Consider the following 27,834-nt stretch of genomic DNA (forward strand, 5'->3'; position numbering starts at 1 on the left):
TCTCTCGTGGTATCTGACAACAGTTCTAAGAATTCGGTTATACTACAATAATCAAACTAGCAACGCCTCGACTTTCTTCAAAGTAATATATCGATCTATCTAGAACTGCAACGGCTTTGCGAGCAAATATACACTTTAGGCTCGTCGCCACCCTCTTATAAGTAAAAGGGTATTATTATGCATAATCATGGAACAATCTGCATAGTAAAAAAAGGTTGTTTAAAAAGGCATGCTTCGTAGAGAAATACTCAAACAAGCTACGATACATATGCGTGACGATAAAATATTCATAATACGAATGCATCTCTTGTACGATAACATCAGTTTTTATTGCTAGATACGAGAATAGGTGACAATTTCTATCTAACATATTTCATTACAGAAATGTTTAATGAGGCAATAAATATAGAAACATAGATACGTGATAATATAAAATGGATATGTGTATAATATCAATACTGTTTTCCTTACACACAATTCAATTTTCCTTATATACAATTAATTAACGTCAAATTTATACTTTTGTAAAAATAATGAAAAATACAGATCTTTCCTGGGTAAACAATAGTGGTTAGGCGAAGCAACCAAAGTAACAATAGAATGAACACACAATTACTTTCGTTTCACCCGATGATATTTCATACGTTAAAGCGGTAGGTTCGTCTTGTAGTCTGTTGCTTTGCAAGCCGTTGGAAATAATTTGAATCATCTTACCGGCTACGATCTACGTAGGCAGTTTTACGATGCACGAGACCTTGTTGCTGTTTCGTGGCAATTCCAGGCTTCTCTCCTTCGTGATACTTCGGACCCTTGTGGAGATAACACGATAAAATGGTAAAGTAGGTAAAGTACGTACGTAAATACGCGAACTCGTGCACGCGAATTGAAACTGTGGCCAGTGAGTAATGCAATAACGAATCTGACGAACCGATGAGAGTAGCTTTTTCCTGCAGTTTTCAAAGACACCCACCTTTTTTTTCACAACACACGACCGAATTCTAGTTTCTACGACACTTGGTCTCCACTCTTCTCGCCTATCCCCTCCGCTATCCTCTATGTACACGCATAATTTACCGACGACTCGGCTAACGTGAAACACTCACGCATCCTGTGAACGACCAATTAAAAAAAGGCAATTATATTATTTCGATAATTTGAATAGTATTTATGGCAATGTGCGACGACATCGAGGGCAGACGGAATAAGGAGAAACAGAGCACGGGAGGGTTATGCATCGTCGATAAGCCGCGGTCAGGCAATCTCCTCTTTCCGATCTAACGTTCCGACGATCAGGAGTCCCGTACAAAAGAAAGGAAGAAAATAAGAAAAGATAAGATTCAAATTTACCGAGAATCATCCCTATTTTCGTTAGATACTACGACAGTCCGAATTGTTCTACATTCTGAATTCTTCGAAGCTGAAATTGTTCGCAGAAGTGCTAGGAGTACACTCGAGGTTTCCTTTATCTCTGTTCCTTCGTCTTTTCTTCCCTTCTTTTCACCAGGGACTAGCCCTGTTCGTTCACTTTTTCGCCATTTCAAGAACAATTACACAAGTCTCAAAGGCAATTAGCCTGGCACTCGAACGTCAACGGGAACCATACCACTATCGCGCCCTACCCCAAACCTAAACCGTAGTACTCCGCGGCTTAGACGCCACCTCTCCCCCACCCCCACCCCTTCTCTCTTTATCTCTCCCCTTTTCTCACTCTATTCTCTTTGTACTCGTCTGTGAAGGTACGTTAACGACAACAACATCGGCGTCGATTGTTCCGACGAACGTCCTGACGCGCCTCATTTTTGTCTCTCCGTGAACGAGCGTGCGTACTCGCTTCTCTAGGTGACGATCATCGTCGAGGACACACAACGAACACTCTCGCTTCCTGTCTGTATTCGTTGTCCTTTCTTCCGACTCATCGACATTGTACGCTCATACGTACAGAAATTGATCGCACTTACAGCGATCGAACCATAATTCCTGATTTTACGTGTCGTTACAGCCAGAGAAAGAGACAGACAGACAAAGAGAGAGAGGGAGAGAAAGAGAGAGAGAGAAGGAAGGAAAAGTGATTGATAATAATAAAAAAAAAAGTCAGAATTACAGGGAGAAGAAAAGGGAGAAGTAATTGTAGACGAGTGAATGGAAAAGCATAAAAGAAGAAAGGTAAACGAAAGAGATGGATGGATAAAGCGAGAGGTAAAATAGAGGAGAGAGGAGAAAGAGTAAAGAGAAGAAAGTACGAAGGGGAAAGAACAAATAGACGCACAGAAACGATTTGAAAGGAAATCTCTATGGATCTATACGCAACTCTATCGAACGCGTGTCTTTGGTAGCACGTACGAATGCGGCGGAGCTACTAGCTAGCGCGAGGTAAAAGAGACGAAGCGAGGTTCTCCCTGAAGCTGATCCTGCGTGCTAAACGAGCCGCCTCCGCTGCCACCCGGCCCCCACCTTCTCCTTGTCCGTTCCCCACCAACCCCCAGTCCCAACTTCGCGCATCCCACCCACAGCATAACGGCGGCCTCCACCACCGTCACGACCCACCGCTATTCTAACCTCTACCGCATCCACCACCGACGGCGCTGCTCGCTACGTTACCGTTTTCTTCCTTCGTTACCTTCTTTTCCTTCTTCTCCTCCTTTCTATATCTTTCTCCTTCCTGTTACGTGCTCATCGCCGTTTACATCATTACGTGCACAGTTTTATTTTAAATTCTCATACACTGATTTCTTGGCGGGAGAACAGCCACAGAAAAAAACAAAGTACTGTTCGTGGAACCGTTCACCAACTGCACGTAGCCAAAGAACGACAAATGTGTAGTATTCGTGGTTTCGCGTTTTATATTTTTCACTTCTATGCTTTTCATGGATACAACGAGTTCATCTTTTAGTGTATACGATACATAGACGTTCAATTTTTAACGCATACGGTGTATTGACATTTAGGAGTGCGTTTTTCCATTTACACAAATAGATAAAGCTAGCGACCCTGGAAAATTGCTCTTTCTTCGTGTACACAGATAATATTTATACTAGTCATCCACGTGTATAATTATTCATAACTCCTTCTTGTTACATCTTTATATCTGCTTGCTGTTATTAATTTTTATTACTTGAAAATGACTAAATTATTAAATTTGTTTTACAAATAATACAGTCGGGTAAAACAAGCAATTGACAAAGCATTTATGCACTCAGAATTAAATATAAAATCCCATAATCAGTGATATAATTGAAACGCGGGTATTTTTATGTAAATACGCTTCCGAGTAAATTTCGAAATATTACACATTCTCCTTTCACTCTTTGTTAAAGATCGAAGAATTCGCAAATTCTTGGAATGAATGTACCTTTGTGCATGAGGATTTAACGTAGCAATAAATCTTTATTGAATGAGTACCGATTAAAGCGAGTCAGCTTTGAGCTGGTAGACCGCTTGTTCGAATGCTGTGAATTTAAAACGATAAAATGGTACTAATATCGATTAACGACTCGTTAGTGAAAACTGTAGGTAACGTCAATACGAGGTACGAGTAATCAGGTCATGGATACTGAAATCGACTGGGACAGAGTCGCTATTGTTTCTCACTCTTTATATTCTCTGAAAGAAGGGAAGAAAATTGTGCGTTTTGTCTATAACATGTATGCGTGATTTTGGCTTTGAGAGCAACCACAAGAAGTATACGCATCCGTTCGTTCTGCAAATTGAAGCGTTGAAAAACGAACAAAGACCGTGCTCGTTGCGTTACTGATAAATTCGTACTGTCATTTCTCTACATACTTCTAAACCAATAAATCTTCTTTGCGAACATAAAACTTTTATAGCTCTGCTATCATTGAACATCTTTGAGTTTTTATAAGATTCTCATATATGAGATGTCGTAGTAAATACGATGAAATCGATAAGATCATGAGTTCACGTGAAGATATGGAATAAAGTTTTGTTATATGACGCTTTCCTTCCCTTTCTTTCTTTTTCTTTTTTTTTTTTTTTTTTTTTTTGCAAAATTGAGAGTGCAAATTTGTTGAGATTTTCCAAAATGATTTAAATCCATAAGAAAATATCGGCCAGGTTAGATAAATGTTCCAGTAATACGGAAACTTTAACGCAAAATCGCATATATAAAGTATGCCAAGTATTCTACATTTTTTAGCTAGATGCTTAGCTGTCTATTGTAGTTGACCTTCTTCTTATTGTATTTATTGGTGCTTAACATATCTTTCAATACCTTTACTGTCAAAAATCGCGATGAAATAGCCCCTGCAGCTATTATCGTGAAAGCCAAAGCCATTTGACCGCTGTGCTGCTCAGCGTACATTCTGCTTTCGGCGAAAAATGGAGTAGAATAAAATTTTCCACATGATTTAAAATACATTATTTCTTTTAGAAGCGAGGCATTAGCAGTTACAAAATTCAATGTATTCTTAACGGAATTATTCTTTATTAAATTACTGTCTTCTTTTATCAATTTATTGTAATCTTTGATTAAATTGACTATTTCCTTTGCCGTGACATTATATTTAATTTAGTTTCGATCAAGTATCTCTTGATAATAATATAGAAATTCTATTTTTCTCTACAACTCTGCGCTCAAGTCCATTAATCTCTCATACCGGAACATCACAACAATTACAGTGCACCACAGCTTTCTCAGCATCCTCTGTGTCAAATTAATGATCGAACTGGAAGATAAGCGAGTATAATGTTAAATAATTGCCTGCATGGATCCATTTCTGCGAGAAACCTTATTGTTATTAAGAGTAATAATAATAAGTTACAGTTAAATATGTTCAAATGAATTGGCAAGTTCCTAATTTAAAATTAACTAACTTTGACGCTAAGAAATACGAGAAGCCGATGATTATTAACTGATTGGAGAAATTTCTGAAGAAATTTTCTGGATAACTGTGCTGCAGAAATGTACAGTAAAACGTGAAAGAGAAGAACAAGATGCTGAATTTCGAACAAGTTGGTTGTAATTGAGGTGAGCAATGCTCCATTGTACAGGAAATTAAGATGAGAACTTCACAGTTCCGTGTGAGATAGAACTTTCCGAATTAAGTGCCTACAATACGTACAATCCTATAAAAAGTTTTAGAACGATTTCTATATTTGTTTCAAAACTATCAGAAGTTAAAAAACCATTTAACTTGATGTGACAAAGAATGCACGGCTGTCACCAGCAGCGAGATTGTTCTCCTAACAATCTTCAATGAGAAACCTTTGTAAGTGTCTGTTGTCGATAACTAACGTTCCCTTACGGTTTATGTTAACTGATTTTGCAATTTACGATCATATTGGTCGTTGTGACCAGTGCTCAAAACAAAATCGATCGCGACCATTAATGGTTACGATGATTGGTTACGTCTGCGGTCTGCCTAGGGATCGCAAGTAGTTCAATGATGCATTGTCTTAAGGTTGTCCGCAGACTTGGTTACTCGTGACCATCAGTGGTTCTGACTAGTGGCCACAATTACCGATGACTACCGGTTGCTTGTCTCAGTCAATGATCGTAACGATTAATTCGATAAAACTGATTTCTAACAGTGCTTATAAGGAGAACTTTCAAAACCGGGAAGAAACGTGACATAGTCGCTGAAGGGAATTATTCAATGTAGCATTGCATTTTTTAAATATCTATGTAATAGCATATAATTATAGTATTAGTTTATTTAAATAAAAATCGTCTTACTTGTAATTTTTTGATAAATATGGATCTGCACCTGTCGGTCATCCGGAAGAGTCAGGTACGTTGGACGCAATCAAACACCGAGTCGAGTCCTTCATCTCGCGTATCTGGATCTTTCGTAATCCAGAACGTTCGTACGAAGAAAAATACTTTCCGGATTTCGTTCGATTTTTCACTTAATATTTTTTCAATTCGATACGAATAATCTCGTACTTTCGGAATGAATTCGTACATTTCCCATTTACATAATTATTAGCTAAATTCTATTTACAGGAAAATCGATACAACAATTAAACTCCTTTTTAAATATTTATTTATAGTGACCTTAATATCAACATATCTTTCTTATTTATGGAATTGCTATTCCATTATCGTCAATCTTAATATCGGACACAGGTCGATAAAACGAATTTTTGCAATATTTTCGTTTATTCCTTGAAATACTGGAGATATTTGAACTGAACTGAGTTAATGTAACAACGTATACGTACATGAGGTTCAAATGCTTGTCGATAAATTCAACAAGAATTTCGAGAAGTGCTACAGTTCAAGTGAAATTCTTTGCATTGATGAATTACCGATAAATTCCATCACAGTGGGGTCGTAGACATACATGTAGACAGTGTGTGAAATACAAGAAACACAGATACGACATTAAATTATGCAAGTTCTATAGCTACAACACTATGGTTCTGCACAAACGATAAAACATTCTACAGTAAAAAAAGAACGTGTAATTGCAGTTTTTATATTTAAAAAATGAATAGAAAATTCCTAAATTCCACTACCAAGGATTTTCAACTCTCAATATATTCACCATTGAGAAACAGGCTTTTAAAATTGTGCGTAATCAATAACAACCTGACATTATCGATCGTCTTCATTATTTTAAGCTTCTGTAGCAGCTTGTGTTGTATAAACGTGTATGTTAATTGCAGACGTTAAGTGTTGAACGTAGCAAGTTTTAGGCACAGATGAATCTCGTGACGTCACGAAAAATGCATATCGAGTAGCGTACAATCCGGTTATTTTCGTGTTTATCGTGGTGAAACGCGAGTTTAGGTCGCGTGTCGTACGAAATCGTACAATATACCTATGTATATCCACTTGCAAGGAAGGTGAAAGCCTTGACGCGCTCGTCGTAAGAAGAAATTAAGATCGGCAAGTTGGATAATGCCTGCAACGACCCCCGGCATTTCAAAGGGCAACTAAAATCCCTTCGCGTGTCACACGGTCACCAATATCATCAAACTTTTACCGTTAACTAGCTGCTACGCGTACAAGTGTCGGATATCAATTAAAGAAGATCATTGTTGTCAATTCGTTCTTATTTTATGAATTTCCACAATAAGTCTTTTTCCCCGAATTCGATGTTGTATTGAACGCTATTTCAAGTCGGAATTGCTTAATCGATTAATCACAGATAGAAAACAGATTAAATATAAAAAACTTTATTTTGTATGAGTAAATAGATGCATATGTACAAAATGTCATTCTATCGAATTTAGCTTTATCGAAATAATAGGTATTCAATAAAAGATTCATAATTCCGCTCAGGTAAAATACTTTAACTATAATATCTACAGAATTTCGTTCTAGTCACTTCATTGAAATTCAGTCACTGGTTAGCAAGCAGCGCTACTCATTACGAGGCGAATCGTAGTTTGTCTATTCTAGGTTGGACCAGAGACTGTTTGCGACATATCGACTAGAAAGGATCAAGGACTCCAATCGCGGCCCATAATTGCACGAGTGGGCTGCTCATCGTGAAAAAGAACTCGTTAGTGCATTTTCGGAAGTAACTCTCTCCAGTTGAGTTGGCCAATCAGCAAGATTTAATTTTTTCCTACGAAAGACGCAGTGCGCAATTTCCACAATGGAAATTTTCCATCAACTAGTCGAAGCACGCGAGCTCGTTAATAAATTTATGCATCTCGTTGAAACGTGCTTTTCTTGGTTGGCAAATACGCTCACGTCATTCGTAAAACTCATAAATTATTTTCTTTTACATGATGTTCAAATTACGCTTCCATCTAATTGAATATCGAATATTATTTGTTAGAGCGAGGAATCGCTATAACGTCATATTAATCGTATAATTTCTACGTTTTAACGAGTGCACGAATTTTCACTTATCGCTTCATCAATGTGGCGGCCCGTACATCGATCGTATTTACGATTATCTCTATTGACCCGGTGAAACCATTTCAATCTCCGAGTTGAGATTAACGTAATTAACTGCGATCCATTAAAGATTTTATAATCATTTAGTAGAACACTGACACTTTAATATTAATTGTGTTTACATGAAACACGATTATAAAAATTAAACATTACAATTGTGAAAATTTTTCAAGCAAATTAATGTCTTTCGAAAGTTAGAAGGTTCAATTAATAGAAATATTTGAATAAAAAGAACAAGGAAAAAATAACGAGTGATTTCGGAATAAGCTTTTCTTTAAAAAGACTTTAAAACGTTAAGTCTTTTAAGACTTCAAAAACCTTTAAGACTCATCGTAAATTCGTAACTTTAAAGGTTTAGAAGTTCATTAAGAATTTAAAATTATTAAAGACGTTCGGTATTCGTGTTTAGTGTACACTAATTTTTCATTTTTCATATTTGCTAAAATCGTTATATTCTTTGGCAAAGATATATCATGATTATAGAAAATAAAAGCTTTGTCCTATAGTTAACGATTTGTAATAATTTCTGATTGTTAAAAATAAGAACGAACTGGTTATTTCCAAATAATAAAACTGTGATACAAAGTAAGTTATACTAAGTAAGTGATTATACAAAAAATCGCAAATTACACTGAAATAAATTTTTCATTTCAAATTTTGAAAATTGGACGAGCTTGCTGACCTAAATATACAGGATTTGCGGGCTTATAAGTTCCATGTTACGTTGCAGAACCATACAATTTTATAGAATATTTTAGCGAATATAGTAGATCATCAATCATTTAATCCTTCAATGTCTGCGAAGTACAAGTGACAAAATTTACTAGGAAACTTTAGATAAATTGCATTATGCTACTATTTTACTCATAGAATATGGCTTGCATGGTTTTGTGGAAAGAAATGAGAGCCACGCTGTATATTATTAATCTCACTTTATATTTGCACGTTATCATTTTCTCTCTTACATAACATCATTATTTTCCATTGAAATGTAACTCAATGAGAGTTTCTCTGATACGAAGTTAGACATGAATCACTACATAATTCATCGCATAGAAGGAAATCTGGACATGAGATCTTTTTCACGCGACAGAAGAGCATTGAATGGTGTCAAAAAATCATTATCGAGCATATCAATCAATTTATCACTTTGCGGTGGGAGTATCTGCTCGTTAAAATGGAATTACTTAACCTCTTCCTAGATGTACTTACGGTGTACTTTTTTCCAATTATTAAATCTAAGAATAAAACGTAATCCAATCTCGCTTGTACGAAATGAAACTTCAATTAATTATATCGAGTTTTTACTTTTTATATCCAGTGTTCTCTGAGGAATTCTAGTTAAAAGGAAGTCTATTACGGTGTTTCAATGAAATTACCGAAGTATTAAAAATGAAAGTTATTGCTAATCGGGGGAAAGAAACATAATGTTGAAAAATATGAATAGATACAAGAAATGGATATAAAAATCAAAGTAACATCGGAGAACGAGCTTCTAATTACTCTGAGCAGTGTACTTTCACCAACAATGTAAATTCGTTAATGAATATTGCTTGATCTCTTATTGGCTTATGCTGCTTTTCATCCACCTCTTCCGTCGCAACCTTTAATTCCGTCTTTAAAAAGCGCTCATCAAGTGACACAGATGTTTACTTTGACTTCGAAGCGGATGACCATGCTGCTGTTACTCAGTACCTGAATGGTAGGATTTAGGATGATAAATTCAGGGATATTTCTATTTCGAGGCGGTTGTACTCCTTGCGAACATATCAACAACTCCATTAAGTTCATTTCGAAATATACACACACATGTTTGTTATACATCGTTTAAAAAGAGATAATGATTTATCTCGGAAAATGCCTAAAATGATAAAGATAATAAAAACATTCCCAGAAGTAATTCCAAACAAGTGAAAATTTCACCAGCTCCCTATTTCTTGAAAATCGAACATGTAATAGTTGTTCTGGATTATTCTAGTTGTTTTAAATATTGTTGTGAAATATTATTTCAATATCCTATTTAGTTTAGGTACGAATTTGGAAAAACTGTACACATAAGACACTGGACATTTCTCATTATTTTGAGCAATAGTATACAGTAAAGGGTTCTTTTTTTTAGTAGCAGTTCATCTGTAGAACAACCAGAATAAAAAATTTGAAGACCGGAACACGAATACAAGGGTGTACACATATTCCAAAAAAAGAACCCTCTATATTATTGCTGTCAAAATGAAGAGAAGCGTCCACTGTCTTACTGGGTACAGTTTTTTCGAATTATTTCCTAAACTAAATATGATATTGAAATAACGCTTTGGAAGAATGTAGAACAAACGTAAAACAACTTGGAACAGGAAAAAAGAAAAGATACGAAAATTAATAAATGGGAAGTTAACTTCATACAGTTTAAAAACTTCATACAGTTCTTTGTATTTATCAGATACATCCCAATTATCAGTTTCCCAAGATGTTGTAAAATTATTTAAATGGATAAAAGATAGACACATTTGTGAAAGCAGAATACATCGAAGGTCTTTTCAAATCAAAACTCATATTCCTTTTTAATGAAACTAACATTAAAAAGCTCCCAGAATAGAGAACTAGTAGGGAGAAAGTAATAGAAAGCAACGTGCATTAGCTGATTAAACGAAGTAGCGGAAGATTGTAGCAAATTAATATGTTTTAATGTTCATAAAATGGACATTACTTCCTAGGTTAATTTGGTATAAATACTAACGTTACTAACGAAGAAGAATTTATCAGACGACAATGTAATAGACTAAAAAAAATATCCAACATCATACACTTTACCTTTAGGTTGTGCAAGAAGCTGAGAGACAGAGGAAGAAAGGGGAGAAAACAGATTGAAATGGAAAGAAAAAAAGAGAGATTGATGATAGTTATAGTGTAACGAGTGCACCTCACGCGACACAGCTCGAAACCCAGAATTATCGATTTTTGTAGCCAGCAGTTACGTCTCTACATAAAACATTAATATCACTTTGGCGTATCCTAATGTGAATATATGCATAATATTATATATATATCGCACGTTTTACGACATCTGGCTGATACCATCAAAACCTGTCCAAAATTATTCTTTAAGTATAGCGAAATATATACAAGTTTTCGATACCGAAGCTACAGCTACCAAACCAGTCAATATGACTATCAAATCTTCTGTTTTCGCAGTTACTAAAAATACACAAGTGTCTTTGGTAATATTAATCCCTAGGAGAATGTGACAGATGTTTTAATTTGTTAAAAAGAAATTCTAATCCTTCGTTATGTTACCATTATTTCAACGAAATTTTCGTAAGGTAATATTCAAAGTAATGTTTCCATGTTCAAGTAACGTGTGAAAAGTTTAAGGAACTATAAAAGGTGTTAAAGAAGAAATAGGCTGCAAGCTACGGCCCTTAAACCGAAAAATATGTGTGAGCGTGTAATAAAAAGGTGAAGTTAATTACATTCTAGTGGTCACGCAAGTGCGTGCGTGTCGCTAATGAAGAATAACCCAAGAGTGCTCTTATTTTGACATTTTCGACACAGTTTATCAGACAACATTTGCAGATATCGTAACTATTAAGGATTAATAACGATTATTATCTTCTCTTTATTTTTGTATAGTTACTCCAGTGAATAATATACAGGATGTTTCCGAATTGATATTATATAATAATTTAAAAGTGGATGAATCTACATGAAAAGGCAAGTTGAAAATACTAATAAAGCAACATCTTTTCGTACAAAGATACTTATGCTTCTTTTGTTCTTGAATAAACCGATGTTGAAAATTCATCGATACTAGAGTACACTATAGACTAGTTTTTTATTGCATTTGTGTTCAGAAACGTTACCAATATCCCTGCTGTATCGATCGTTATGGTAAAATAGCCAATATGATCCCTGGACGTACATTGATGGATTTTTGCTTATGGAGTCAAATTTCTTGTGTACTGCGAGCTGAATACGAGTAGAGAACCGCTCAAAGAGAAGATTCTTTTTGCATTGGAACGTTTGAAAAATGGAAATACCCTGAAGAACGCTTACAAACGTACAATACGCAGAACATAATTGTAAACCATAGTGCATTCTAATAAAGTTTTACACACTGTATGCTCCATTAAATCTCAGAATTTTTTCGTTCTTATATAATTTCAATTTTTTAACATTTGCATATATCAATGTTTCTCTTGTTGAATTTGGCGAAGTAAAACTGTTACAAATTAAATTTATTTGAAAAAATCTCTACACGAAAAATGTCACTCCACATTTTTGATCGATTTTCTCACATAGAATAATCGTGATGCAACTTCGTTTCGGTCCATATCACTAATTCTAAAACATTCTGTATAACTGCGCTTACCGTTACGTTACTTTAAATGTTACTAGGGAGTGACACAGAGCGTACGTAATTGTTGATTAAATTACCAAGACAGCTGCTACAACTGCAGAAACTTTGCATATCAAGCAGAAATATTAATTACATGATTCACACGTTAGGCAAATCGGTAGTAGCAGCCTGATAGCTTAATGAAATTTCGTGAAATCGACGTTGTGACAAATGTTAAAATTGTACGATATAAACGAGGCATGTGAAATACAAGAGAATGTCGAGTTAAAATCTTAAAAGCAAGTGGTGTAAATATCATCGAATCTTTTAATTCTTAAACACGTTTCGATCGTTAATCCGAATTGAGTCAATATTAGTAAATATTAACGAAATAGCTAAACAAAAAGATTTTTGATAAAACAATTATAATATTAAAGTAATCGATCTATCGCCGTATATTTAGTCAGTCGTATTTATATTTTCATGATCGTCACAGTATTGTAAATAGATGTATATATCGATCATTTGAAATAGCGACCGTATTTTTATTTTAAAACCTGGTCTTAAGTCTTTTAGCATATCCAAACACAACAGCACCAATTGCGCGCAATGTAAATATTTTAACAGCAAAGTCTCGTAGAATACAAACGAAGGATGGTGGTTGTATGTACAATAACATTTCCTGTTTCGCCAACTTCCCATTCGTGGTAGGTACTGTTCTAAAACGGACAAACGTCACACAACATGAAATATATTTCTTCTTCTTTTATTCTACACAATGTAAACTTCTTGCATGCTTAAATGACTTATGCAAATCGAGAAGAAAGACATTTTGTATTATATACTAAATAGCAACAAATATAATTTCACAAAGCTACTATAGTTTAGTTTCTTTTAAAAGTTTTAGATAATTATAGCGCGCTCTAGTTTTAATATCACAATATAAAATATTTTCGTTTTTATCTTTTATAGTAACATGCGAGGTGAGTAGGATCGTGCTCAAGAGGACGTTTTTTATTAAGAATATTCTCGAATCGTGTAAATAGGGACGAAGTAGTGCGTGAAATCGTGGCGACCTATAGCTATATTTCTTTCATTAAAATTATTTCTAACCGAATTATTTAATTGTACCAAAGTATTATTAAATTTTTATGAAGGGGTGATAATAATTTTGATACAAACGTGAGTATTCGAGAAAATCGCTGCAATTGGGTACGGAAGTTATTGCAGAAACAAATATACCTTTTCCAAAAAAAGAAAAACGAACCCTTAATTATTATATTAAATTAAACCGGTTTAATAGTTCAAAATTGCTAAAACACAGTAAAATATTTTTCTCAAACATCAAGTTTTATCAGTTTTCGAGAATGAAACACAGATAATTTTGCATGGTACTTAATTTCGAATGGTTTGAGTTCTGATTACAATTTTTACTTCTATCAGTTCGATAAGAAACAAAGTTTCTTTCGATCTAAAGAAATCATTGAACGATAGGAAGATCGGAGTTGTAAAGATGTAAATAAACGTAGAAAAAAATCGTCGGTAAAACATAACACAATTGGTTAAGAACAAAAACAAAGCTGTATTTTGCAGAGCATAACAGAAGGGTGGTTAAGGAAGCAAATCGCGTATGAAACACTAATTATATTTTGTAACACACCGTTGTTACGGTTGTATATGTGTAGACTATCATAAATATTTGAACACCTGGTACAATTTGATCAAAAAATTGGTATTTTCTCCCCCATATTTTCTCTACTGTTAATTCTTTACTTCTTCTTATAACTGGAATAAAATGATCTGCTAAAAAGCTGAAATAAGAAATATATTTGTATCGCTCTAGTCTTACGTCTACCCGCAATGAATAGTTAAGGCTTCATAAAATATGTATAAACTTTTAGGATGTGACTAGAAACATTCGGACGAAGCAACGTCGAACAGAGATCTAAAGTCATGGAATTTTTAACAAGAATCGCTTCTATTATGAATCCTTTAAGTTTTATTCACATTTAACTAATTGTCTCTTTATTTATACTAATAGATATGAATTGTTGTTTTCGTCGATACGACATACCACTATCTGTCAACATCTACCAAGAATACGTATAACTAGCTAAGATGAGGTCAGGGACCAAAATTAGATCAAAATATGTATTATTGTATATATGTATATTTGCAATAATTTGGAAGTGTCGAAATACTCATGAAGGGTAATATAAGTGTACACACGAAGATCGCGTACATAGGAATCGCGGAAACTAGTAGTACCAGGTTCCCCGGCCTGCTAGGGTAAAGCTGGGTCGCGGTTCTATCGATCTCCGCCCACCTGGAGACCTCTCTCTACCTCTGGCTCGTACTCGATGGTTTACAGGATGAACGTTGGGCCTAAAAGAAGGATAGAGGGGTGTAGGCAGAGGTGACAGGACATAAAAGGAAGGCAGAATACAGAGAGGGCTACGTAGCAGAAAGATTGCACGTATTATACTTATAGGGAGTGTGCTACATGCTTATGTACACCGGCCGCCCTCCACAAAGGTTACGAGAAAAAGCTCAGACAACAATGAGCGTTTCGCCGGCAAGTCGAGGAAAGTGACGCGCGCACAATGGCAAAAAACGAGGCGAAACGAGATGGCAAACTTCGTGCCTAGCTTACTATTTCACGAAGAGCCGCTCATCGGACATATTCCTAACCTTTACACCGGCGGCTCTTTTCTCCTTCTACTCAACCTTTTTCCTCGTTGCTCGAGAAACAAATCGAATTTTCTATCGTCATTATTCCTTCTCCGCGAATAAAGACTATACAACGAGCAGGAACAAAAGGGAACGATATATCGTTCCTAACAAAGGTGCTATAAATAATTCCAGACAATCAGAAGAACATTAGTGGTTGTTCTAATTAATGAAAGACGACCAACTAAAAACGCGCAAAACATAATTACAATGCCGATATTGTATCTTCACATTTGATACGTATATGTAATTTCACATTTTTATGAATACAATTTAATAAAAAAAATATATGCATCTTCAAATTTATCATAAATGCATAAAAACCCGCGATCTAATTATAACAAGCATCCAAAATATTTGTTATATTTCTAGACGTGTGAAAGAACTTCTTTGTCCTAGTTTCGAGCTACACTAAATCATGAAAAGAAAGTTATGCAACGTGTCATAAAGAAGAAAATATATTCAGACTAATTATACAAGAGTACGATTAAAACTTTTCCACTTAACGTTAGTATCAACGTGTCATTCCAATTTTTTCCTTCGCTTTTCTTATATCTTTAACGTTTTGAGTATAATTGAAAAGGACACAATAGTAATCGATCAAGTGGTCAACTTGAATTTCAAATTGCTTTCAAACAGATACAGACAAGTGAATTGAAAATAATTGGGCTTATACATTTTACTCGATTATAGGATTACACACGTAGATGTGTTAGAATAGCTATGGTGATCTTGTGCACGAGAATTCGTCTCTCTTTCACGTTTCGCTATTACGTATACGTTTGAATGGCGCGGAACGCGGAGGAGTAAAAATAAGTAGAATGGAAACATTTACGGAGGATGTAGTCAACAGAATATCTGTCTTATAAAACTTGTCACAAAATCGGGTAACGAACGCACGACAAGACAAATTAGTATCATTTGATGTTGTCGAAAACTTTGTTTTCAAATCGACCAATTTTCTTGAAACTTGTCGTTTGTTACTTCGTGTATGCTCTATTTCTTCGAAATACGTCGTGCAAACATTGTGAAGATTAATCATTCTGAAACGACCATTTCTATTCGAAATATTACTCACATCCTATCAACATATATTTGTTACAAATGTGTATCGAATAATTCTTTTATGCAATCTGCATATGCGCCGTTTCATCTTTCGGTGGTTTATCATTAATTTCATATACATGTTTTAACATATATACATTATACATACACACCCATTCCTCTGTATTATGAATATTATACTATCTTATATTATATTATATTATCTTGCTTTCCATGTTTCACACAGAATATGGAAAATGTGAAAAAGTAACTTTGTATTTACTACTACGTACTAAAGAGCAAAATATATAATTTCATAAAGCAAGAAAATTTCAATCTTAACTGAATTGACTCGTTAAATTATTATTATCATTACGTTGAAATCAATACTTTTCACTTAACTGTTTATTCTACGTCTGTATATTTTGTTTTAGAGACATAAACTCAATCGCACATGTCCTCATTAGGTACCCAGCATTCATATCCACGTATGCGTGTAAACATCATGTGGAATGACGTTAGTTCTGGATATGATGTGTACAAATGTGACGATGCGGTTACGGTGAATAGAGGCGAGAATTAATTCATTATAACATTTGGATTTTGATGTGCCACAGTTACAAGAGAACTAAGAAATCAATATCCTTTTACGTCTCAATGACGTGTCTACAGTCTACACGTAGTGAAGTTATGACGTATTTGCTACCAAGGTAACTAAGGACTTATAAATCAGATCAGTGAGAGCGATTAATCGAAAAATTGAGCTGCTTGACCTCTTATTGGTCAAATGCATAGCGAGCACAAGATGCTAACTTCCGTTATAACAGCTTTCTATACTAAACGAAGCTTTATATTAAAACAAAGAATATTTAGAAAAATTTATATAAAATTAATTCACAGTTATACGAATAGTATTATATTTTCATTAAAAGAAGGAACATACTTTAATATTTTACATACTTATAATTAATATTTATATAAAATGAAATTACAATAGTAGCTTTTAAGAGTTTAACTGTACAAAAGTTGAAAATTCTCCGGTGGTTTTACACTATCACAATTAATAAAGTCACCTTGCATGTGTATGTTATTTTTAGTCTTTGAATATATGTCGATTAACGATTATGAACGATTATTATGCGTGTGTAGAAAATTTTGTATGCATGAAATAAATAAATTTTACACGACGGCGTAAAATATTTTGCAACTTCACGCTCGCATATATATCGTACCTAAATATTAAATTATGAAGTGCAATTATTATGACGAAAAGTTTGAAATATTAAATTGCATGATCTCCTACCTTATTGGGTTTTCTGCGCGTATTTTGCCAGTATTGAGCCGCACACCTGAAACAAACAAAGTATGTAAAATATCCGATGTATCGAAGCATCCATTTTTCAAATCATATTTATAAAAATATGAGTTTTCATAAATATCCGCAATTTAATTATAACTTGTGAAACGAAATAAAAATGGAACAGATTAGATTAGGGAATAGATTTCCAACTGTGTCACTTTTTTCTTGCAAATTAACGATATAAATATCTTCAATTTCGTAGAATTACTTTAGAAAGTGACATGGATATTCCTCAAAAAACTTGAGGAGTGACAAATTGAAATTAGGCCAAAGTATCTAGCTATGTAGATGGTTAGACTAGATTACATTAATTTAAACTCCGCATAGATAGCACACGTGTATACACTGCGGTATGCTTTTAATTTACCATAAGCAAAATACTCGTTCGTTGGTCATCAACTATCACTCCATCTAACGCTCCTCAGATTAGACGTAGTACGTGCTCTTTCATGAAAAATCTCGCGTATTACACAGCAAAGCGCTGCTCACTGATGGAACCACTCGTGCGGATATGTTCCTCTTTCCGCTAGCTTTTTACAACGGCAAGTTAGCTGACATGCTGACTCTTTTCCACATATTTTGCAATCACATGTTTCTCCATTTCATACTTAAAATACACACTGCATCTAGTTGTACATTCAGACGACGAATCGCAGAAGTTGGTTGCGGTTTTAAAAAATTCTTTGCTATAATTTTATTCGTTAAAAGACTGTCGTTACGGCCGTGATACATGGCAAGATCAATTGTAGCCGAATTCAAACTAGCTTCGTTAATTAAACTCCGAAATCGATTCCAATACCGGAAGGAAACGTACGCGACATGCCGTACAGTGACAAATTATCTTAACGTGCTTCGATAACTAGTTAATTAGTGCCAACGAGTAATTTCAACTGAAATTCAGTTGAATCGAAGTTTATTTTTCAATTTGTAAAATTATACAGAGATCTGTATAGAAATATTTGCCCATGGCGTGTTCGATTAACTTTTTTAGTAAAACTATGCAAAGACCAATACTTTCACAGATTGTTTAAAATTATACTAAAATTATGCCGAAGATACAGGGTATTTCATTTAAATCCATCCAACATCACGAATAGTTTTGAAATTGTCGATGATACTGAAAAATATTTCAAATAACAGTCGAATGGTTTTATCTGAAACCTTGAGGATACAACACGTTCTGAGAGTGGCAGAACACGAAAACTAGGGAACAAAAATGACCGAAACCTTGACAGACTAGTTTCAAATTCTCCAAGATATAAAACTATGAACAATCTGCTTTTATTCGAAAATAGTTCGAAATTCTCGATCGTGTCAGAAACCATGTTAGCAATGTGTGCCAAAACATTAGGCAGCTAAAATTATGTGTTTCATCGAACCGCTGATTGTGAGAGGCTCGAACGCTGTCAGCGCTGAATCATCCCATAAAATCACTTAACGTTCTGGCCTGCAAATCTTAAAAACAAATCTTCGAAAAGTTATAGTGGACGTATGGAACTCATAAAATTATTATACAACTAGAGAATTAAGAATTAAGCTACTAAATTTCAGGTTGCGTGTAATAATTTTTTAAAGATTCTTTTAGACACCCGAAATTCCAGCAACTTCAGTCTTAGCTTACACTCCCTCGTCAATTAGCATATAAATGAATTCATTTAAATTCAATAAAGTTCTTTGCTACGATCTCATTCTAGTTCATAAAAGTGCCGAGCGCACAATGGAGAACTCTACTGTGACGACTGCTCATTTTCTCTTCTATCTCCTTGCAAATCCAGAAAAGGATTAATTACGCAATTTTCTCCAATTGTACAGTTACATGAAATAGTTCAGCTTAAGTTTTAATCAAATGAAAAGTATAAACTTTATTAAATATTAATTATTTGTACTTATTATAAATGAAATAATCGAATTCTTAATAAAGTTCTCAACACCACAATATATTATATAAGTATTAAGTTCCTAAAACCATTTTCTAATACTGTCTTCGTTGGCTAAGGCTCTAGGCAGTAATATTCTCGCAAATTATTTTTAAAACTGGTATAAGGGAAAGAATTTATATAAGAATCTATATCAGTGTCGACTTGTCCGGCCATTACGAAAAGAATTTCATCTATTTAATTCTTTAATTTACATTTATAAATTATAAATACTCCTTCGTTACTGGATAACCAAGAGAATACATAATATCTCAAATTCACTGTTTTAGACCATATTCCTCTTTCCCATTTTCCCCAATTCCCTATTACGTCCAGGCTTATCATTTATTTGTACCTTTATTATGAAAGGATGAATGTCGGATGTTGTGAATCTTGCTTACAGTATTAAAGGTATATTTCTGATTACACTATTTCAATAGCACTATTCATAAATCAAAGTATATAGTCGAAATGACTCGTTGCTTCAAATTGCCATTTGTTATCTTTATTCGAAATAAAATTTACTCAAGCTTAGCTGGGATAAATTAAAATTCTTTTAGTTTTCATTTTTACGGAAAGGAGTACGAAAACTGTTTGCTCGGATATTTTTACAGGCCAACGTATATTAATTACGAACACGTGTATATGTAATCCTATATGTACGCTAAAGCCATTTCGTATTTGTATGGCTTAATTAGTTTTCTCGTAAATTTTAAATTCCACAGCGTAAAAGCTATCGGGAGAGAAGAAAGAGTCGGACAGAATTATTTTTATACGTATATGATGAGGAGAGGCGTGTACCGAATGCACGTGACTACGCTGGGAAATATTTAAAAGAGAAAAAGTCACTGGTTCTGTAATCGAGTGAAGCATCAAGCGAAGGGCTCTAATTTTGTGGCTGTGACCGTGACGGCACATGGTTGGACGAACACACGGGATAAAGTAAATTGCCATGAAATAAATCGTCGTCGGCGGAAATGCCTGTGTGGTTTGAGATTTATTGTGCCCGACAGAGCAGCCTCTTATTCGATTTTTCCTTTGAGAATCAAAAGTAAATGAACGAAACCTTAGACGGTCTGCATTTTTATTTTTTACCAAACCAAATCATATCGCTCGAAATTTTTGTCGTCTCTTTCGATCGTAACTCTGATTGTTTCAAACGCCTACATTCTTATACTCAAACTCTTTTCGTATATGTGTATCAGGATCTTTTCTGTAACACGTAACTTGTGACTCGTAAAATTTCACCGATGCTATTAATTGAATCGCGTCTGGCTTTTTCAGGCGTGGAGTATGACTATAGCACGAAGCAAAGGAGGAAACGATGACAGTAACTCATCCACTCATTTATTCCCTATGCGCTCGAGGATGCACTGTAGCACCATTACGATCACTTACGCTTGGACTACAAAGTGTTTAACCAGCGTTGTGTTCACCTGGTAGAGTTTCGTTAATAAAATATTATATCGATCTGAAAAGTGATGATGCTAGTTTATGGTACCTCAAAGGAGCGTTCGAATTAAGGCTGGTTTATAGCGCCATTCTGTGGGTTTCTAACGCTATCGTGACAATTTCGTTCGAACAAAGTTATCGTACGATCGCGTTCGATACCCCGCTATAACGCGAAGGATTTCTAGATGTTCTATATAATGTTATATCATATAAATAGGATTTGTCATCCTTAAGGGAACAATTAAGTATCTCTCCTTATTTTTAATGATACTGGGAAACGTTTAACGCCTAAATGCTTTGGAAGGAAGAATTTTACGAAGAAAATTGTCCTTCCAAGGTCTTCTTTCATTTGTTTTAAGATCGTCTTTGCTTCTGTGACAAAGGAGAATGTGCAGCTACAAGTGTAGCAGCGGCGAATGTGTTAAAAGAAATTATTTTTCCACAATATCTCTCCTTTGACACCGCTCAGACTGTTTTAAAACTGTTTCTCAGTATCGATTGAAGTAATTTAAAAATATTCCAGAGAGACGTTCAGTTATTCGATTGAGGGTAAAACACCCTGTATTATAGAACGCAAGGCGTCGTATTTCCCTCGCCATTGATTGTCTCTTTTGGTTCGTTCACGCAGCTGACTGCTAAAGCTAACTTGGTCAAACTGTTTGTGTTTTGACAGCTTCAGATACGTACCGTGTCAGTCAAACAAAGCATTCTTAATGAAAATGACCGATAAGCTATAACGCATGCATGGTCATTGTAATGTCTGCATGTAGCGGTGTTTGTCTGAACAGAATTACAATGATGTCCCGTTAATATCGGCTTCGTCATCGTCTCCAATTCTCGGAAATAATCTAAGCGAGGGACACGGAGAATGAGACTGAACGTGAAAAGAAAAATCACAATTTAATGGAAATGAAGAAAACCTGCAGTCTTCTTTTTACAATTAATGTTGGTTTTTATTATTTATTATATGTCTGACGTTAAATAGAGATTCTCAGACTAATGATCAGTTTCTCATAAATATAATTACGAACGCTTTTAGATTAGTCGAATTTTAGAACAAACTATTTTAGCTCGTTAAAAATGGTTGTCGTATCTCAAAGAGTCTTTTAAATTGGCCTTACTTAGCAAATTTTCCGTTCAACCGCCTATCGAAGAATCTCCAGTTTTCGACCATGAAGTAAGACGGAAGTAAACACTTAAAAAGCCTAGTTAATTATAGTCGATTTTTATTCAAACATTAACGAACGACATATAGATATAAAGAGAGATATATTGCAAAATAACGTTCTATTATTTTCACGGAAATCTGGACATTCGATAAATGAAATTTAATGCAAGTTCTTTGAAATTTCAGTTCGAGGAGTAATTTATCAACTGTTTCATTAACGACGCCTAATACAAACCAAAGCGATGAAAGTAAGTACTTACAACCCACGCCCAAATAGGACGGAAAAACGCGGCAATGTGGTATAATTGAAGTTTAATTACACTGAGTAACGTTAACTATAGTTTCGCGTAGTAAACTTTTCGTCGAGTATAAAACGAAATTAACGTTTAGCCTGTTTTAGCTTCGGTGAGAAAGATGGAAGATATAACGTATGCAAAATTAATCTTCCTTGTGAGATCATTTACGTCGTCAAACCTACAATTACGGTAAGAATATTATATTCTTATATTTCTTCGGATTTCCGAAATTTCTTAAGGAGTTGTATATCAAATTAATCGCGACGAAAATTAATAATTTCAATTTTTCATTCGAACGATAAATAAAAAGTAAACTTTTCGTAAGACTGACATAGGTATCGATAAGTTTACTATATATAGGTAAAACAAATTGAATAAAATTCAATAGCTATATAAAATTTTGTATAATTCTATTTTGCTGATCATCTGACAAATAGATGAGACGTAACAGTAATAATATTTCCGTGGATACTAGACGGTATGAATAAATAGTATTCGTACGAGCGGTAAAGAAATGGATCGGTGGCTGAAATATTTGAAATACTCGATATTGCCAAATATGAAAGTATCTGCAAGGATGAAACGCTTAACGAGCATCTTGGCTGCGTAGAGGACGCAATGGAAGGGGCGTTGTCGACGAAAAGGATGAAAGGAGGGGATGAAGAGAAGGCCGAATCGGCAGCAGAAAAGCAAAGGGTGCAAGGCGCCGGCGTGAGGGCAATCCGACGCAATGCGGGCAGCGCGACGAGAACCAGCAATCAAGGATCAAGCCTTCGATGCACGATTCCTTCATCGATGTATTAATTTCTAATCGACAATCTGATATGTCGAAGGTGCCACGCTTCTGCCAACTTTACCTTATAACTTCTTTACAGTATACTCGTCAAAGCGTAACTAAAATATCAGAGGTTCTACGACACAACGATATAACAATTTTCTTTTTATATTTCGATTATTTGATTTTTAGAAATGTTTAAGGTTGACTGTTTCTGTGGTAGACAATTTTGTTCTGTTCAATTTTCAATTTCTTCAAAATTTTCAATTTTGCCAAACTGCTGCCATTTATAAAGAATTGAGATTCTTCATAAAAATCCGACATTATATTTCAAGCAGTAAATGCTGCTTTACGAATCACGAAGAATTTTTTATTTTAAACTGTTCAGTTCCTATCGGAACTGGTGTCTATCTATCGATGTTCTAAAAGAAAAGGTTTCTTACACAGCGAATAAATTCTCCATTGTATGGAACTTTTTCTTTGAAGAGGTTAGCAGGTAAAGATACAAGCTGTTAATATCATCTGGAGAAGTCTGTACTTTTTATAATTACTCGTGGAAGAAATCACTTTATCTATCTTTGGATGGTCCAAGGTTAACCCTTAGTTAACGCGAAGTCTAATCTATTGCGAAAAGACATCGATGTGTCAGATAGCGCAGCAGCTGGCTGTGTACCAATCGACTCATTCCCCTTAGGCAGCATCCAGCGCGTTAGCTTTGTTTGCGGGTAGATTAAACGGCGAAGATGAGTTAAGTCGCAATGTAAATTGATTGTAACGTGTATAATGATCGCTTATAGTAAAATTAGTGACGAGTAAAACCGTTATTTTTTAATAAGCTCGGAATACGTTCGAGTAACAAATGTAGTAGTTCTCGGACAAGTAATCAGATTTTTCCGCAGTTAAGGTTCTGTGGAGTCAGCCCTATACTTTGTTTTGATGAATCTGCACGAACAGCAGGGAGTGATGTTGAAGCCTGGCGTAATCCGTCGATGACAAATTAAAGGGGTAATCTCGCGTGCTCGATTAAACATTTATCATTAAAAATCTCAATTCTGATATTCGCGATTAGGTGTTTGTGGAGCTGCCACGATTCGATCGCTAATATTTTTTCTATAACTATAAATTGAAGAGTCAGCTTTAATCGCCAATGTTATTGAAACAATAATTGAAAAATACAGTATTTGCATATAAATAAACAATAAGAACAGTTTAAACGAAGTTGCGTTTGGGAAATTCATTTTATTGAGAGAATCTTAGAAATTCGTTGATAATACCTTCTAAAAAAGAAAGATAAAAATTTTAATTTCCATTAGCGAATAATTTAATCACTACTAGAAACTGTCCTTGTGATTCGTTGCCGATGGATTCGAAAGTCTCGAATGTCGTTCGTTTGTCTTTTATATCTCATTCGTTTTTGGTGCGGGTCATCGAAAAAAGTTTGATTAAATCTCCGATTCCCACAGGTAGATACCTCTGCTACCTTTTATTTATTCTATGACATAAGCAAACTGATATTATATAGATTTTTATGCATTCCAGTAATTAATTTAATAACCACTTCAATATTTTAATTCGTAATACCATCGACAGCGAATTTGGTTTCGTTCGTTTTATAAAATTTTAATGTCGAATAAAAATGGAGAAGAAAGAAATATTAATCGAGGATGAAATACAGTCAAAGAGTGAAAAGCATTCTGTTTAAAGAATTTCACACAGTTTATATCAGAGCCATGATACAATTTACGATTTACTAAGAAATCCAGAAGCTATACATGTAAATGAAAAAGTACGGACCGACTTGAAGCTGTAACTTCTTATAGAATCTCTGCTATTTTAAGAGAAGTTTCGAATTCTTTCCCGATTGCACGTAAATAGTTAGATCATATTTATTAATCCTATCAAGTATAAAAAGACTTATTTACAGTTTCCATAAAATGTTCTTATCTTTATCCGAATTTTATTCAAAAATAATATTCTGCAAAATTGCGAAAAGTTATTTTTACGGATGAAGAGAGATTCAATCGTTAATCAAATTTATTTCGTATTATTTTCATAATTTGCGAAAGCAAGCGCAGATACTAAACTGATAAATGTACAGAGAAATCGTTATGACTCGGCCTGGGATTGGATGATGGAAGAGGTGCAATGAAATTTGTAAAAACATGATTTCCAACTGGAAAAAAGCCGAAATATAGAATTTTCAAACGAAAAATTGCATAGTCAAAGTTAGATCAATTTAACAGGTGCAGGAGTAAAAAAAATCCACGCTATTCGCTTGTGAAAAATTCGTATTCCCACGAGATTACGCAACTGTCCAACAGAATGGAAAATGCATAAATATATTTAAACCATACCGATAATACTATAATATTAATTTAATTTAACATTACAATAATATAATATTAATCGAATGTTGTAACTATTACACGTTTTCACGTTAAATAATCGAGCGTTAGATCATGCTATTTTTCGATCGAAGGAATTCCAAAATAGTTACAATTAAAGAATCGGTAAGATTTTCTACGGATTATATCTGCAGAAGAAAACATCCTATCGAGTGTTCTAAAAATTGAGACTTTAGTATTTGTTTGCTTAGTAGACATTAAAAATACTTATACTTTAAAATGACTTCTGCTTGTTTTCAATTCCGCAGTTGCTTGGAACTTCTGTGGCTGTGGATTTTATCACGAACAGAGTGATTTATAGATTCTATTCGAAGCCAAGCAAATATCTCTTCAAATTCTTCGATCCTAGATGGAACTCGATAGTAATAGTTATGATACACGAATAACTACAGAATGTAAATAAACAATTACATCATCTACCTAGAGCAAGTATTAAATTGCACTTCAAATGCGAAGTAAAGAAACGATGAGATAAGAGTAAGCATTTTCGCGTTAAGAGATAAATTTTTAATTAAAACATAATACGCGTAATAACGTATTTCACGTTTTAATTATCGTCTCTAGACGTTATCCGAAAGAAAAAGATAAAAATGTATATTGATTACTTCGAATGTGTCTACGACGTGAATCAGAATTGAACAAAATTTGTCTTTGCTTAGTTTTATCTTTAAGAGGTTAATAGGAAACAAACATTCAGGTTTATTCGAAACACAAAAGTACGTTCTGTAGAATTCTGAAATGCAGTAAAATTTTGTTTCGCTGATTTGTTACTACAGAGATAAAAAAAAAAATGGTATTTATATTTCTTGTTTCGTCCCTTTTCTCCGTCGTACAATAGCGATTTATGCTCGTGCGAGCGAAAATAAATCATAATAGAAAAAAAAAAAAAAAAATTGCAGACACAGAGTATAAAAACGTGTAGAGTTAACATCAATGTATATCCTTCAAGCATACATTAGAGCTTACACTGAAAGGCATAAAACTGTCTATACTTGTTAATATATGATAGACCTTAGCGATTTGGCCAGTAAAACATACTAGATATTTAAACCTCGTCTATCTTAAACGGTTCGAGACATTTATTTGTGTTATTTATTTCTTCGCTCCTGGACTTCGTTAAATATGTAATACATTCTTGTTAGTTATGTTAAATTCGCTGTATCGTCAATTACAAAAATGTTCCACGACCCGGCGAAATATCCCGTTCCGTGGGAAGCGACTGAAACTGTAAATTTGTTCAGGAACGCAACGATATAAATTAAATAGCGCAAGCGAAATATCACGTCTTGAAATACCACGCCTTATGCGTGGCCGGTTGTGTATTCTATTTGGAAGCTGCAAGTAATTATGTTTAATAACTTCCTTTAGACATTATCCCATCATACTAATCATATTTTCTATGTACTCTATGCCAATAACGGAGCGATGGCTCATTTGTATGGGAAACGCGCGTCTCTTGCGCTACGTGAATAATTATTTCGTTGGGGAAAAAATGTCACCTTTTAAGTAAGCAAAAGAAAATTCTGAAACTTTCATGCATGCTCTGAAAACATAAAATGATGGAAATCCTTTCGAGGAAGGAAGAGAGAGTAGAAATAAAATGAAATTTATCGCGTTGTGAAAACTGTCTGAAACGAAATTTCAACAAACGTTTCTTTTCGATTAAACCCTTCACATATCATAAACGACGAACGTAAAAAAATATCGTTAACTACGTTAACGGTAAAACTAGGTCAATTAAATGAAAAAAAAAGTTCACTCTTAAATTTCTTTCCTGAATTTTTATCTGTATCGAAAAAAGTTTCGAACATTTTAAGTTAACGAACGCCTGTATAATGTAGTAGGAAGATAAATATTAAAATATTTCGGAACTTTCGTACATTTTTTGAAAGCCTATAAAAATAAAAAAGTCAGAGACGAGGTTAAGCGATCCAGTTTGCCCACAGAGTATAAAAAAATATGCCTGCCTGCGAAGGATTTAAAAACAAACGTAGCAAATATATAAACTTAAATGTAGGTATATGTGCGCGAGATAAAATGTTTTCAAAATGAATGAAATTATAAGCTTCCAGAGTTTCGCATGTTTCGGGTCACCTTTCTCTCGTTTTTATTTTTTGGGAACGGGACAGCTAATACTTCCAGAATCAATAACATTATATCTGCAACGTTCGTATTTGCCAACTTCCGTTTTCTTTTTCTACCTTTTCGTCGTTTTCACCAAGTCGTGCGCATGAATATATATACACACATATATATTAAACTGAAGCTTGCCTTAATATTTCGTTTCTTTGTTCTTCTACTGTAATCTTAACGACACTTTGTCCGTTTTTCTTTCTTTCTTCAAATATTACAAAATCGCCGCATAAAATACGAAAGCAATATTTAACATACATTGCATACTATAGAAATTTAATTTTCATCGAGTTATGACAAGAACGAGATGTGTATTTTGAGGAAAAGAGAAATTAGTAATAAAGAAATA

The 27,834-nt window shown here is 34.4% G+C and overlaps 2 protein-coding genes across 8 annotated transcripts in view; both read right to left on the reverse strand.

The window, feature by feature from the left end:
- LOC117210688 (neurocalcin homolog) overlaps positions 1-27,834 on the reverse strand; it is a 76,608-nt gene that overhangs the window by 35,558 nt on the left and 13,216 nt on the right. The gene's annotated exons all lie outside the window — the stretch shown is intronic.
- LOC117210689 (neuronal calcium sensor 2) overlaps positions 1-27,834 on the reverse strand; it is a 64,606-nt gene that overhangs the window by 23,723 nt on the left and 13,049 nt on the right. Inside the window, exons 1-3 of one of the 7 annotated variants that reach the window (XM_033453947.1) lie at positions 2,309-2,444; positions 971-1,108; positions 715-809 (exon numbers count right to left, since the gene is read on the reverse strand). The gene's annotated coding sequence lies outside the window, so the exon portion shown is untranslated. Of the gene's footprint in view, positions 1-714; positions 810-970; positions 1,109-1,347; positions 1,529-1,708; positions 2,002-2,266; positions 2,445-17,283; positions 17,330-27,834 lie in introns of those variants that run through there. The other 6 variants (XM_033453948.1, XM_033453951.1, XM_033453950.1 and 3 more) reach the window with 6 other exon arrangements.

This window comes from Bombus bifarius, unplaced genomic scaffold, assembly GCF_011952205.1.
Source record: "Bombus bifarius isolate JDL3187 unplaced genomic scaffold, Bbif_JDL3187 scf7180000008208, whole genome shotgun sequence".
Taxonomy (NCBI): domain Eukaryota; kingdom Metazoa; phylum Arthropoda; class Insecta; order Hymenoptera; family Apidae; genus Bombus; species Bombus bifarius.